The sequence below is a fragment of the Linepithema humile genome, chromosome 1 (assembly GCF_040581485.1).
Source record: "Linepithema humile isolate Giens D197 chromosome 1, Lhum_UNIL_v1.0, whole genome shotgun sequence".
Taxonomy (NCBI): Eukaryota; Metazoa; Arthropoda; class Insecta; order Hymenoptera; family Formicidae; genus Linepithema; species Linepithema humile.
In genome coordinates this window covers 33,803,880-33,821,118 of record NC_090128.1, presented here as the reverse complement: position 1 = coordinate 33,821,118, position 17,239 = coordinate 33,803,880, and the positions used below count along the sequence as shown (strand labels likewise).

At 34.5% G+C, this 17,239-nt stretch overlaps 1 protein-coding gene across 5 annotated transcripts in view; it reads right to left on the bottom strand.

The window, feature by feature from the left end:
- LOC105678625 (sphingomyelin phosphodiesterase) overlaps positions 1–17,239 on the bottom strand; it is a 71,848-nt gene that overhangs the window by 11,412 nt on the left and 43,197 nt on the right. The window lies entirely within an intron of this gene.

Genomic DNA, 17,239 nt, shown 5'->3' with positions numbered 1-17,239 from the left:
ACAGGCTGTTTTGCTTCTCGTTAATCTTTTGTGTTAAATTATTGGGCCTTGAATATATTCTTTAATTAAACAAATTAGAATTAAAAGGTGTCATTTTTAAATTAAAGCGCAAGGATATAATTTATAATTGCATAAAAGATGTTATTTCTATTACACTATAATTAAAAAATATTTCGTTTTTAAGAATAATATTAGGACCTTGAATAAGTTCTCGCTGTTTTTTTTGTTAAAAAAAACATTAATTTAAAATATAAGGCTTACAATAACTTTACTCAAAGTATTGTCCATCATTAGAGACCACTTTCTCCCATCTTTCTGGCAGTAATTGAATCCCCCGTCGAAAAAACGATTTATCTTTTGACGCAATCCATGAATCGACCCATTTTTCGGTTTCTTCGAAAGAATGGAAGCGCTGCTCGCTCAAACCATGCGCCATCGACCGAAACAAGTGGTAATCCGAGGGGGCTATGTCCGGTGAATACAGCGGGTGAGGTAGAACTTCCCATTGAAGCGTTTCCAGGTAAGTTTTGACTGGTTTTGCCACATGTGGCCGAGCATTGTCATGTAACAAAATGACTTTGTCGTGTCTCTGCCCGTATAGTGGCCGCTTTTCTTTTAGAGCTCGACTCAAACGCATCATCTGAAGTCGATAGCGAGCTCCCGTGATAGTTTCATTAGGTTTAAGCAGCTCATAATAAATTACGCCCTGCTGATCCCACCAAATGCAGAGCAGAAGTTTCGAACCATGGATATTCGGCTTTGCCGACGATGTTGATGCATGGCCGGGCTTACCCCCACGATTTTCTACGCTTAGGATTATCGTAGTGTATCCACTTTTCATCTCCAGTGATGATACGGTGCAGAAAACCTTTTCTTTTATGCCGTTGAAGCAGCAATTCACACATGAGAAAACGTCGTTCAACGTCTCTCGGCTTCAACTCATACGGCACCCAATGTCCTTGCTTTTGGATCATTCCTAACGCTTTTAAACGTTTTGAAACTGTTGACGCATCTACTTGCAATGTTTTCCCGAGCTCTACTAGCGTCTGACATGGATCTAGATCAAGCAATGCCTCCAATTCTTCGTCTTCAAACTTTGTCGGTGCTCCAGAACGTTCTTTATCTTCAAGGTCAAAGTCATTATTTTTAAAGCGCCTAAACCAGTCTCTGCATGTCGTATTCGACAGAGCATTGTCACCATATGTTTCAACAAGAATTCTGTGTGCTTCAGCTGCAGATTTCTTTTGAATAAAGCAGTGCAATAAAATTCCCCGCAAAAACACTTTATTTGGCACAAAAGTAGACATTTTCGCAATAGGTAATTAAACACGTGGTTGACACTGTGGTAAACTGTATCTACTAGAATTTGAGGTTACATATAGTACTACTTAGCTGATGCGTTTCCGTACGAAATTCCATGCACAGAGTGCCGCTACGCCATCTTTTAAGAAACAGCGAGAACTTATTCAAGGACCTAATAAGTTATAAATTTTGTGAAAATATTTATGGACTCCCTTTAATTGGTAAGCGACTGATGGATTTGAACACGGAAAGCGAACGCAATCATAACTTTCAAAGCAATCTTGTAGCAGGAGCACGCATCGTTACGCGTAAATCTGCCGCGAGGCTACACAGTTGAAAACTGCGATTAATCGTCCGGCAAAGATATCCGCGAAAGGTACACGTGGGTAATTACCGGGGAAAGAATTTACATTCGGCGGAGCATAACTTGCACTTTCTTCGACGACAAACGAGACATCAAAAATCGCGTCGTCGCAACCAAGGAACTCGATGGAAAACCACGCGACGTTTTTCAGTCTCATTTTCTTCGCGCATGATTTTTTCACGCCTTTTTTTCACAAACAACGCGAAAAAATCGCGCACGGACGAAAAGACAGATAAGCGGTAATTTATTTTCGTACGATGAAACGTCCGATTGGTGTCACCGTTGTACTACTTGAAATTTTTGGGCATACCGGAACCTCGCTGCGCTCGTTACTGTTACTTTTAAGTGGGTTAGCTATAGCACGAGAGATGCTGCTGTCGTGGTGGACACCTTGGAAACGCGTAGGAAATAATGACGATTCTTGCTCGGATCGACGCGTTGTATCAAAGTTAACGGAATCCGTTCGGTCCCGTGGGAAAAATTCGTTTACAGTATTAGCGGGTTCTAATGCTGGTAACGGAAGTTTCTTCTCCGAAGGATTCGAATATTTCAGTCAGCAAGAATTTAATATAAATCACTGTTTTCTTACTCCGAGTGATTAATACAGTAGTACACACGTTAAACATTCGTACTATTAAGAATATAATTCTTTAATTAATTACAGCTACTTTTTATTTTTAATATTTGATTTATTAATCATCTATTTTTCATTACTCTTTTATCTACATCTATTATTTATTATCTTAATTTATTGTATGTTATTTTTATTCCACATCGTGTTAATTATCATCGCGTCCGAGTAGAGAGAAGAAGATGAAAGAAATAAAACTAGTTTGAATAATCATGAAATAAAGAGCCAAAAGCTTATGCTGGATGGATGTGCGTATGTATTTGAACCAGAAGATAAACAACAAACCTGTAACTAGGCCTTCTTCAGTTGTTGTCTTAAACTATGTGTTACAATATAAAATTTAATAACCGCTTCGCATGGTATGAACAGTTTCTCTTTCTAATATATTATACTTTTATTTTAATTACTGACTTGTTAAGATCATTATTATTTATACACGCATAGTTTGGAGTCGTCGAGAAGAGCTCATTATTCTTCTTTGCGATAATTTTAAGCATCGAACATAGAAAAATTATGAAAATTTAGAAAATTTATTAGAATATTAGAATATTAGAAAAATTATGTCTTGAACACTTATCGCACGTCCATCCAGCATAAGCTTTTGGCTCTTTATTTCATGATTGTGAGGCCATGATTGTTAATTTATGAGGCCTCTTTAATATAATTTATTTTAAAACTAGTTTGATTTACATTTTTCCCACGAAGTCTCAATACCTATGTGAACTTGGCACCCGACTTTTAATAAATAAAGTTTTAAATAAGTAAAATGATAGTACTTCGTTTGTAGTTGTTTGTAGTAAAAATATTTTCGTTTGTAGTTCAACCCATTATCAAAAAAAAAATGTTTAAAAAATGACTGTCACCCGACTTTAAGATTTTTCAAATCCGCTTCTTCCACGTGATTCAGAATCGTTTGTAGTTGTTTGTAGTAATTTTCCTTTTGTTTGTAATTGCACCGTTTCAAAATTATGATTGTTTAAACAATTAGCCAAGAGTGAACTTTGTTAATTATAAAGATTTTTCAAATCCGCTTTTTCCACGTGATTCAGAATCGTTTGTAGTTGTTTGTAGCAATTTTCTTTCCGTTTGTAGTTGCACCGTTTCAAAATTATGATTGTTTCAACAATTAGCCAAGAGTGAACTTTGTTAATTATAAAGATTTTTCAAATCCGCTTTTTCCACGTGATTCAGAATCGTATGTAGTTGTTTGTAGTGATTTTCTTTTCGTTTGTAGTTGCACCGTTTCAAAATTATGATTATTTAAACAATTAGCCAAGAGTGAACTTTGTTAATTATAAAGATTTTTCAAATCCGCTTTTTCCACGTGATTCAGAATCGTTTGTAGTTGTTTGTAGTGATTTTCCTTTTGTTTGTAGTTAAATAGTTTAAAAGTTACAAAATATTTGCAATAAACAAATAATGTAACTTTGTCAATTTTGAAGATTTTTCAAATCCGCTTTTTCCACGTGATTCAGAATCGTTTGTAGTTGTTTGTAGCGATTTTCTTTTCGTTTGTAGTTGCACCGTTTCAAAATTATGATTGTTTAAACAATTAGCCAAGAGTGAACTTTGTTAATTATAAAGATTTTTCAAATCCGCTTTTTCCACGTGATTCAGAATCGTTTGTAGTTGTTTGTAGTGATTTTCCTTTCGTTTGTAGTTGAATAGTTTAAAAGTTATAAAATATTTGCAATAAACAAATAATGTAACTTTGTCAATTTTGAAGATTTTTCTATTTTTCACTACAAACAACTACAAACGATTCCGAATCACGTGGAAAAAGCGGATTTGAAAAATCTTCAAAATTGACAAAGTTACATTATTTGTTTATTGCAAATATTTTGTAACTTTTAAACTATTCAACTACAAACAAAAGGAAAATCACTACAAACAACTACAAACAATTCTGAATCACGTGGAAAAAGCGGATTTGAAAAATCTTTATAATTAACAAAGTTCACTCTTGGCTAATTGTTTAAACAATCATAATTTTGAAACGGTGTAACTACAAACGAAAAGAAAATCACTACAAACAACTACAAACGATTCCGAATCACGTGGAAGAAGCGGATTTGAAAAATCTTAAAGTCGGGTGACAGTCATTTTTTAAACATTTTTTTTTTTATAATGGGTTGAACTACAAACAAAAATATTTTTACTACAAACAACTACAAACGAAGTACTATAATTTTACTTAATTAAAACTTTATTTATTAAAAGTCGGGTGCCAAGTTCACATAGGTAGTCTCAATTGGTAAATAGCGTCGGGCGATTTGACAAATGATGCATAATTCAGCGAGGGATTCGACCAATTTATCGCGAACAGGTTACGCGATTTCGTGAATCACTGATATCATTATTCGAAACTGAGATCATTGGATCGTAGCTGAAACGGAAGTGAGTAGCCGACAGGGACGTTTGAAATAAATTACACGGGATGAGTTATATCGTGCTTGCATATAGACAAAGCACGTGTCAAGGCTACACGTGTGCTACGATCGTGCTACTACGAGATCTTGGCGACTGACTCAGCAGACTCTGTTTACAGCATCCGTTTTTTTTTTTATTTCAACATTTCTTACAGTTATTCCTTATAAAAAATTTTTTTCTATATCAAACGTGATATATTAATCAAACATCGCGGCTATAAGCATAAAAGAATTTATTTAAGTATCTGATAATAAAATATACGATACGCTACACAAATTATATAATTAACTATATTGTTTTATTGTATTTTCCAATATAATAATCGTATCTCATGTTATCATTGACATCGTTAACGTTGCGGTAAATATATTTTCTGTAATTTTCGATTGTGTTATTTCCGCGACGAGAAAGCCGGAAATGTGAACAAAAGTTCGCCTTCATAACTTCAAACTACATGCTGCATAATTTGTCATGTCACTTTGCAGTTTCAATTCAATTCTAATCAATTTCACAGAGACTAGTGTGTAATTACTCATTCCATTTGATTGGAGACTGAGTGTCCAGTGGGTCAGTGGGATCAGTTTCGGCGAAAGTTGCATACTGCATCCAACGCGGCGGACGGCGCTGCACTTCCGGATATTTCGCCGCGTGCTTTCCGTCTTTATTTTCTTTTTTATCTTTTCCTCGCATAACAGCTGTCAAAACGAAAATAAAACATCGTCGAGAGCAATAACCGTATCATAAAAGGCTTTTAAGCGCGAGTAAAGCAATGATAAACGCGAGTCGTCTGTTAAGCGAAGCACTTTTGTGCGGGAATTACTTTTAAGCTTTCTAAGATAGATATTACGAGACCAAGTTTCTAATATCGCCAATTTACTACTTTCTAAATTAAGATAACGCTCATTACGAATTTTATTTCACTGTTGCGATAGTAAAGTGTGTTGGATTTTCGATTATTATTTTTTCTCTAATCAATATGTTCAACTTTTATCGAAAGAGAGCGATACTGAAAGAGAAATTTTGTTCTTTAACATTCTTTTTTTTCTCGTATGTATGAAAGGATAATCCTCGCGCGAACTGTTCTCAAATTTCTGCCAGCGTTCAAATTGTGAGTCAGCGTAGTGGATCGAGACACGAACTGGACGGCCAAGTGGAATACGCGGCTGACCGTTATCTGACCCACCATGGGGCTCCCCCAACGAAAGAAGACTCACTTAAGCTCACCTGATGCACAAATTTATATAAGCGTACAGACATAGGCAAGCGCCTAGGCTGACAAAATGTCCAGCAAAAATTTTATGATAGTAATAAAACGATTGTATGAATTACGATAAATATGATAATAAAAAAATAAATCATTTAACGCGGCTTGTATTTTATATCTCATTTGTATATTCCATGTACACGCTTTTACATCAATGTGCGTGTAATCGATACGCTGAATGCTCGATGTGTCTACACGATGATCTTCAGCTTTTACTACTTCGTGATGTACATGCTACCGGATACGCGCTTTTAATTTGACCCGTATTCTTCTGACACTCGGATTCCCCATAAATCACGTCTGCGAAACGATCGTTACAACACGTCATCGATTTAAATCTCCGTTTCATCCGAAGTTAAGCGATGCTGCACACGCGAACGAAACGGTGAAACCGGTTCATCGAGAAAATCCGACGGCGGCGATCTGAAGCAGTTTTCCGAATAATTGCTTCAACGAAGAGAACACTCGGTGAGATTTGATTTCATTTTTTACAAGTGTAGCTACTGCATTTCTTTTTAATGTTCTTAATAATGCACATATTAATGTACAATGCATATTCAGCATCTCCGAATATATGGCCCATGTAGAAAGTCGTAGAGAATTTTCTGACCGCCTTTCTCTGAAGATATTCGAAATACACCGTGTAGGCATCTTGTACATGATATTTTTAGTAACTAAAAAGAAGAAAGAAATACGACCACGATCTAAGTGGTCCACCGAAAGAATTTTAGAGCCATTAGAATCTCCATCCTAAATGGACAAAAGCCGGCCTTATCGAAAACTGAACCATTATTCGGGCCAGAGGTTTAATATAAATTCAAGTTTTTTTATGCTTTACACTACAATTGCTCCAAATGTGTATATCATAAATATTAAAAATTAACTTGGAAAAATCAAACTGTCTAAACTAATTAATGTTAATATGTATAATTAACGTAAAAGCATTAATTATACTATAATATATCTTATGCACGTAAAGTGTGCATAAGATTTTATCGTCTAAATTGAAAAGCAATTTCCCTTCATATCGTAACAGACCATTCATCTAAGTCAGCGCTCGGAATTAGTTGCACATTTCGGGCCGATTCCCGAGACGACGCCTCCTGTTCCCCCACTACCGCTCGGCCGCTGGCGGCCGAGCCGCCGATAGCTCTGGCGCAGGAGCGTTTTATATAAGAAATAGGCTGGGTTGTTGAGGCACCTCTCAGAAAATAGTAATATTTTCTTTGCTACATAAATAATGTTTATTTTCATTAATAATTAAATATATATATATTATGTATTAATAAAAATAAACATTATTTATGTAGTGAAGAAAATGTTACGATTTCCCGAAAGATGCCTAAACAATCCAGCCTATTTCTAATATAAAACGCTCCTGAGCCAGAGCTATCGGCGGCTCGGCCGCCAGCGGCCGAGCGGTAGTGATGGAACAGGAGGCGTTGTCTCGGAAATCGGCCCGAAATGTGCAACTAATTCCGAGCGCTGATCTAAGTAAACACTCGAATTTCTAAGCCACTCTAGCTTCCATTTGCTTCCGGCGATTCAAGTGCGTTGCTTTCCGAAGGCAGACAATTGCGTCGGAAGTCGACGAGCGTCGGGATACGCACGTACGCTTCCTGCATCTTTTTACGAATGCTAATGATGGCGGATACGCGACCTTCCCCCCTTGCACTCAATGTTACGCCAAATGAAAGTCACTATCACCGTGCCGGACACACGCACGCGAGTAATGCGGCGGCGACGGCGGCGGCGGCGGCGGCGGCTGGACACAGTGCGCGTAACACCTCATAATTTCCTCTCGCGAGCTAAACGGCGCGTATTGGCCTCGGTCGGGTTTTAGGGAACGCAGCCGCATTACCGTGACACGAACGGCCGGATAATTTACAGCGCGTGAAACGACACGCCGCTGTGTGCCACATATGCTGGCACGGCTCACCTCGTCCGATCGGAGGATGAAAGTCGGCGGAGGGTATCGCGCAGGAATTCGTCAGAGAGCAGCATGTATCCGGCGCTGACAGCTGCCTGATACGAGGGGATATGCTTTTGAAGTAAAAGCTGTTCGGCAAGTTGACGTGTCAACGAGGCTGGACCAGTTCGATCTTGAGATGTACGATCTTGCAATAGAAACGATTTCTTGCAAAATTGGATACAAACGAAATAATTCTGAAATAATTAATCAACGGGATACGCGAATAAAAAAAATATGGAGAGTGCATATTGTAGAGCTTTAAAAAAATTTCTTACGCATAAATGTATGGATGCAGTAGATATAATATTGTCGGATTTCAGATTTAAAAGGCTAAAGCTATATCACGCGATAATCATATTATTTTACTAGGCAATATATTCGCGTTAAATTAAAATTAAATAAAATTTATTTGAAATAAAATTATGAAATTATCTAAATTAAATTTTTCCAAATTATTTCTTTTTGTCATGCGATAATTTGAGTTTTTTGAATTCGATTTTTAAGTAAAATACCATTTAAAAACATCTAAAACAGTTTATTTGCATTCCTCGTCTCTTTTCCGTGACTTTCCAACTTGAAATATCTGCACGATGACACCGCTTTAGTCCACTTTCGTCACTGAGTAGTCGTAATCCGCGTATTATGTGCGTCAGACTGCGCGAGTCATGCGTTTACCGTTTAATGAAGCTGCGATTTCTCGCGGGAGCAAAGATTTGCTTTGAGATCAAGATATCCCAGCAGCGGTGACATGAGTGATCCACTTTCGTCATCAGCTGGCTAACGCTGATCGCGCGATCGTGATTTTCCATTTACAAAGTTCCAGTTTCTACGGTCGATTCAGGAAATAGGCGCGTGTATTTCCTTCCTCCTCACGACGATCGCGCGCTTCTTCACTTTCTGAATCATTGTGCAGCGGCGTTATTAGGGATCCACTTTCGTCACTGGTGGTTAAGATAGTTACCGGCGTGGTGATTTCAGTTTTTATCGGTGCCGTAATTTTCCGAAGAAGATCAGGAAGCGTTACAGCTGGCCTTCATTATTGCCGCGGCCGCCTTTTTAATCTTGCGATATCGATAAACGACCAGATTCAGCGATGAACGATCCACTTTCATCACTAATAATAATCGTGATGAATCTCGTAAATTGCAAATTTTTTACGTGAGTTAAATCTTGTTATATTTTTCTTTCGATAGTAATAATTATGCAAAATAAGAAATTGTATACTTTAGTAATGGCATTGTCTTATCTCGAAAAGTAATATTATTCTTAAACTACTGTTGTATAAATCATTTATTCTTATCTCCGCGCAAAACTGTATGATCACTTCGTTTAGCAATGATGGAAATGTACAGTCAGGAGCATTGAAAGTTATCCACCCCCATTTACTTTCAAAACTGTCTCCTTCTATTTACTTCCCTAAGATCTTTTCCTATTCTCAGTTATGTACTTCCGCTGGCGTCCCTCCTCCAATTGGTGATGTGCTAGGGTGTAAAACATGATACTAATTACAACAGTGTTATTAGTGTATAGTGGCCCTCCACTTTAACCAATATATATCACTTATCTCAATTATCGATGGAGAGAAAGATGTTCAAATTTTAAATATTCTTAAACTTCCAGATTTTTCGAAATCCAGTAAATCGAGTGTTATCATGATTTATTAGTATAATTAGTATAATTTATTAATAAATAAATAATTTGTTAATAGATAGCTTTCAATGCTCCTGACTGTAACTGAACATTATGATTATAAACATTAAATTCAACGGAAGCATTAATTAATCTCGTCATGCAACGGAAACAATCAGTAGAAAAAATAATGATAATTTTCAGATATACAACTGATATTATTTTACTTATTTCATTGCGTGAATCGTAATCAGAATTTTTATTTAACGAGAAAACATGCATCGTGTGTGAAGAAAAATTATACAAATCAAAAGTTGGGACTAAAGCTGAGAAAATCTGCAATTTTCGAATCGGGTCAACTCTAATCATTTTTATTTAATTATATTTCACATAATATTTTTCTAGTGCGTAGCAAATTCTAAACGCATTTAACTAGGAGAAATAATTTTGCCAATATTACTTTCATCGACACGTGATTCGCGAGCTCAAAATGCCACGGGATATAGAAATCTCTTTGCACGCGATACGGAATATTGTGCTTTTCTGCTCGGGAAAATGCAATTTAATGAAATGCATCACGCGACACAAAACGAATGTATCTTCGGATTTCACTGATTTGTTTAGAAGAGTGGTCTACATTTTACAGAATCGATTGGATATGCATATTGTAGGATTTTTCTGAAAGAGAGATGCGAATGCCGCACAAAAGCCTATCGCGCAAGTTGTTTTCGTCGTCTGCATATTATAATAAAGAACTATTATGTTAGCTATCGGCTGACAGCGATTATGATTAGATTCGGCGGCATCTTTGATGCAAACCGTATGCAACGTATTTAACCGAGATTCCCGACGATTAAAGATATATATTCTCTAAGAATTATGTCTATCGTCATTTTTCTCTTATCCCGACAATATCTAATATTGCAAACGTGAGCACACTCAATGATTCTTTAATTAAGATGTCACGACAAATTGTTTTCCATTTTAAATCATCGCAAAGCTCGTATAAGAATTTTCTGTTGCGAAAAATTGTCTGCGTTCAAATTCCTGAACATCGCTGTGCATTAAAAAAATCTCCATGGGAGAAATTACTGTGAAGAAAACATGAGAGAGATACGACGGCGTGATTGCGAAAGAATGGCGCGAAGAACGCGAATGAAAACACTGAGAGATTGTCGAGAGGCGAGAAATTATGCTCCCGGCTAGAAAACACGCGTAGAGACGCTTAATAATACGTCGCATTCGCATTGGATCGATTATCGCTGTCGGCTGCTGTCGCAGTAATTTGCACGCACGTCTTGCTGAACTTTAATTGACGACAGATAATGTCGCGATTCTTGAGTGGTTCTATCTGGACAACGCGGTCCATTCAGTACTTTCTGCAGATTATGATTGATTGCGTTGCTTATGACGATGAAAAGGTGCTTATATAGGTATCCCGAGATATTATACCAGAAATATGATTGAAAAATAGAAAACTGCGAAAACTGATCTCGTAAATAATCTCGTTCATTTGTTAGAATAGTTTGCGGATATACATATAAATAAAAACTTTATTAAATTGTACTTTAAAATAAACTTTTACAAAGATTTGGATTAGAATTTATGTATTTCAAACTACATAATTAATAAATTGCAGGCAATAAATACTTCAATAATTAAAAAAATGTATTACACAAGCGGAAGAAATGTGTTACATAAGATTCATTTTTGCGATACTGATCACTATAGTTCATACGAATTGAGCATAATTCGAGATACTCATTTAATAAGGCTTCAACCTGGCGTCATAATATCGAGTAACGTAGTAAAATAGCGTTACGACTTTTGAGAGAAGTGCTGAGAAATGGATGCGCACAGTCGAACAGACAAAGGAATGTATTGAGTTTTACACGTTTCTCTTCCTTCTTCTCTCATCGAACTTTCCCTTATTTTTAAAAACATCCGCGCAACATCGTTCACAGCGCTTGGATAGGTAATTGTTGAATCATCGTGAACCTATGACTTTGCGCGCGATGAAAACACATGTTTCTGCAGCGTAACTGGAAGTTCGAACAGTTTCTTCCAGAGAACATCCAGCTTTCTAACGATATTTAAATAATTATGTACTCATTGTACATAATTATTGTACACTTCAATTTCTGACACATTTTCTCAACATTTTACACTTTTGCTCTTTACACGCGATTTAATATATAATAATTATTATAGTAGCAAAATAAATGTTATATAAATTTATTAATTTAACGACGGCATAAGTTTATTGCAAGTTTAGTAAATTTAATGTTTTAAATTAATATCCATTTTTGCATTCTTTAATTTAACACTCATAGTGTACGTAATAGATAAGTCGACAAAAGCTTTTACTCTCGCACTAAATCCTTTGTTAGTTGATTCATCGCGTCATCACACTCGCTTCACACTCGTATGATTTCCCAGTAATGGTATTAAACTCGATCGCGCGGTAACGGGATAACTTCCTTAATTAATACAAAAGGGTGCAGCTCACGCAGGCTGCGAATACTGTTTGTCGCGGTCAACCTTCGTCGATAAAATTGATGCAAATTTATTCTACTTGTTTTCCAGTTAACGTTTTTGTACGTTTAGATACATCATCGTATTGCGATATGGTTTACTCTTTATGTTAAATGTTGAAATTTCTGTAAATAAAAATTCTTGGCTAAAAACTTTTATTTTGACAATAATATTTATTCCGTCAAATCTAACAACAGATTCTCTGCATTCATCTGTATTAACAAAAATAGCGGAATTTTATTTGCGATGATCAATTTAAGCGAATAACATAAAAAGAGCAAATATTTGTAAGCTATGTATAAGAGCCAGCAAGAAGTATCCAGAGAAGTCGAGTCACGGATATATTGATCAGCAGATTTTATATTTTAAGCGGGCAAGAATCATACATAAACATATAAATCTGAAAAGTATTACAATTAAAAGAACGATCCAGCAGTGAAAATAAATCAGCGTGTTTGCTGATCGTAAAATTTCCTTCAAGTTAAAACAGCAACGATTGAAACGCACTTTCCACACATGTTACGTTCTTTTCACTCGTTTATTCTTATTTACATACGATCGATCAAGCGTATAAAAATTGTATGAGCTATAAAAGTGTCGGCGAAAAAATGTTAGATTTATTGATAATTAAAAAGAGCCATTTTGCAAATAGCAATAGCGTCGACAGTAAAAGCAAGCATCAAAATAGCGCCATTTAATTGCTTTCACTTTTCGTTTACATTTCATTTTTAAGTTAATGAGAAATCGCTCACAAAAATAATTCATGGAAAGTGAAAATTATTCGCGACCTTGGACGCAATTATCGCGTCAAGTTTTTGACATACATAACGATCATATGCAATAATATCATCACGCATGCATCATGCATTTAATGACTTGGTATCAAAGAAAAAATTTCCTACGCTTGTTTAAAAAAAATATTATTTCTGCTGCAGCGCTAGTTTTACAAATTTAAGACTGCCAAGTTTATGTAAAATTATTTCAGATTTAAATTTAAAATTTGCTGTTTATTTTCCTTCCTTGAATACGCAGCACATGTTAAACACATCTCTTAAACATACAAATTACGAATACGATAACTTCATGTAGTTTTTGAAAAAGCAAAAATCAAAAGATTTGCAAATATGCTTATGTTTTACTAATCGAATGTTGATTGAAACATAAAAATGACAATTTACGACATTTTTTTATACACAATAATGTCGTCTCTATATTCTCGGGAATTTTTTTCAAAATATGATATTCTTTAAAGAGCATTAAACTTGTATTAATTTGCAATAAATATATTACTTAGTAGTTTGTTTAGTAGTTTGTCTTAATTGCAAAGGAGAGTGAAATAAATATTCGTGTTCTAAAATAAAATTCAATTTGCGATGGAAACTACATCCTGGAAAGTTCATGAGAGTTTCCTGCAGTTTGTGTAGCTTTAAACGTTCAATAAGAGTAAAAAGTTCACATCATACTTTCGCACAGATTCAATTATGTTATCTAATGTCGACGACCCATCTCGTCGAACAATGGGTTTCGCTGATATACATTTGTGTGTGTGCGTTATCTCAGAATGAAAAGGAAAGAACTAGATGCGTCAGTCTCTTTCATAAGTTCCGCAATAATGTATACAACTTCCAAGTTCACGAAATCAGCGCGTGTTTAACTTTTGCAACAACAGTTTTGTTCATTTTTAACCATTTACAGTTTCGCAAGCATTTATCGCGCAATTATAAACATTTGCAAATAACAGTTGATAGAAAAATAATCGAGAAAATGTTTAAAGAATTTTATATCCATTAATACAAAATCAATATTATTATATTAATTATATCACACTAATTAATAAATTAGTATATGTATTTTAAGTTGTTTTGACGACATAAATAAATATACTAATTTATTAATTAGTGTGATATAATTAATATAATAATATTAATTTTATATCCATTAATACAAAATCAATATTATTATATTAATTATATCACACTAATTAATAAATTAGTATATGTATTTTAAGTTGTTTTGACGGCATAAATAAATAACCTTTTGACCTGATAAATCTTAATCGTATGATCTTAATTTATACAGACGCAGCGGAAAAACTATATAAATTCATATGACGTAAATCATAAAATAAAAAATAAAATTTACACTACAAAAAGTAATAACGTCTTTGAATTATGATAATATTTTTGAATATGATTCTTTTTAGACTGAATATCACATCGTCTTTCGATAATCTCTAATACTGATATAATTTTATAAGACTTCGTATTCTTCAAAAATTTAACTATCAAACCTATAATTTCTTCCTTATCAAAAAGCAGTCGCTTCTTCTTTCTTCCTTGTTCTCTTTGGACTCTTGCTCTTTCAACTTTAACTCTTATTCGTCACTTATTTGGCCACTTTCTCCACTTCACTGAAAAATTTACTTTATCTAAGCTATCTAAATTATTATTTATCTATATCAGTATATTTTTATCTATCCAGAAATTCGTACATAGAGCCCAAATTTATTCGCTATCAGAACTCTGATTAAAACACCATAATTTGGAGAAAATTTTTCATCTCTTCGGAGCCTGAGAAATTTTTCGACTATGTCCATTTTAAATCGCGAGACTTTTCACAATTTTGATTTTACGGTGTATTAACGGATATTAAAAGTCACCTATACTCTTCCTAAAATCACTGAAGAACAAAAATTCTTCTGAAGGCATTCAGAATCTTCTTGCAAAGTTAACGTCACAGGAAATGTTATAAATAACAAGATTTGTCGCTTTCATCGCGTCTTTAATTTACAATCAATCAATGATGCGTATTTCACTTTGGAAAGTAAGATTTGAGAACGAAAGGCTTGACCTATAAATATATATATATCAGAACGATTTATAGTGACAAAAACTTTTTTAATTGCAAAGTCATCACCTTCTCGATTGTACTAATGACATGCGATAATAGATGCTGTATGAATTCTGCGTGTTCAATCATCAATTTTATATGTATGTATATACGAGTATATTTAAATTTTAATCTACAAATGATTTAATTTATATAATTGTATTAATTTATATTCACTTCTGAAACATCAAAAATGAACTTGATGCATTTGACGAAGACCTTCTTTTCTCTGAAAGAAGATGCGATAAAGAAAATTGGGATTCCTTGCGAATGCAACAAGCTACAAAGAGCAGCTGTGAAGATCGTTAAGACTCGCGTTATCTTTCGCGAATGCACGGTGATATCACATCTTAAACAAGACATGCGTACGCGAACAGGACATTTTTACTGACCTAAAAATTAACATAAACAGATACACGTAAGCTCAAAGACCACATTTTTTTATTGCATGATATCGAGTAAACTCGATTCGATGTTTCGTTCATACTTTGTGGCCAATAACCAATCGTGTCTCGTATTCACGCAGCGGCCTACTTTAAACATCACGCTCTCTCCCAAGATGACGTCACCAAGTGCCATCGCCACCGGTAACGAGACCCTCGGAATCACTTTAGATGTATATTCAAATTACTAAGCAAATATTTCGTGTAATATTTAAAATTTAGAAGAGACTACCCAGATACGTACTCATTAAACTATTAATAAAGTACTCATTAAACTATTGCTCATTAAATTTCGCAAATTTATTTGATTTTTATGAAATTATTTAACATTCCGTTGCATTACGCATGCATATAAAAATTTCAGAAATGTCAAACAAATTAATATCGATACGTAAAATCTACTTTTATTCGTATCTGATCACGCGTTGGCTTTATCTACTGCGGACGTATCTGCACTGCACATATTTCCATCACATTGATAACTTATAATTACTACCTATTTATTGATAGTCATTACAGAATCATTAATCAATAACTAATAAGTAAACTTTTCTAACAATATTGCTAATCATATAAATTATGAATTCATGATAAACATATGATCGTTACATAAGTTACGCATGAGGTCTGTAAAGCTGACATTCGGAGATGTGAATTTTTATAAAACTTATGCGGCATTTGCTTGTCCACAGTTTGACTATATTATTATATAATTTACTAGACTATATTATTATATAATTCTTTTATTCATCTTGTAAAGAAAAGTTACACATAAACAAAAAATTTTAAAATAAAAAAAAAACGCATTTAAATAAACTCGTGACAAAATTTTATCCAATTTTTTATTTGCATAACTTTTTTCTGCAAAGTAGACAAAAACATCATGTATGGACGAATATGGTTAAACTGTGGACGATCAAATGCCACATAAGTCCCACAAGAATTCGCATTTTGGGCGCATATCAGCTTCACAGCCCTTTATGCATGCAACTCGCGTCACATCAAAAGTATTAACGCAACCAATTTTATCCGTGGTTACAAAACCCACAGGACAAAGGATTTTTTTGAAACGATGTCACGATTGTGGAAGAAAGCTATTTCGCAAATATATAACGGCTGTTGCGCCAATAATCTAATAACGTATGCGACAGACAGCCGAATTGTGATGGCTATTGTCGTGAATGCGTATACGTATGTAAGCATCTCGTGAATAAGATGTCATCAAGAGTGTATGTGCAATTGTGATTTGAGCTACATTTCATTGTTCGGATTAATAACGGTAGATATGACGTCTTTTGTGTCTTCTTCGTGTTTGAGAATTGCGATTTTCTTTGAGGCATTAATAATTTTTTACATAAAGATTTGGTGTTCTTCATCTTTTAAATTATTCGGAAATTTCATTATTAAGCCAAAATCAAATTTTGTTATGATTTTACAGTAGAATAATAAAGTTAATAAAAGTTTAAATAAATAAATTGATAAAAATTAATAAAAAACATTCAAAGTTGATCACTTGTAAGTATTAAAAATTTTGTAAATATGTCATATGTTGCAAAATTTATTAGGTAAAAAAAAAAGTCCAAAAGCATTTCATATGATACACATCTAAGAGGACACATAGGAATGCGTTTCTAGTCACGTACGCGGCTTTGTAAACGTGATATAAAATAATCAGTTTCCTGATTCGCGAATTTCTCTGCTTTATATTCTAGTCCATACATAACAAACACGATTTCCCGCATTTATAAGAATATATTTGCATTAAATATTTCGTGTCTCT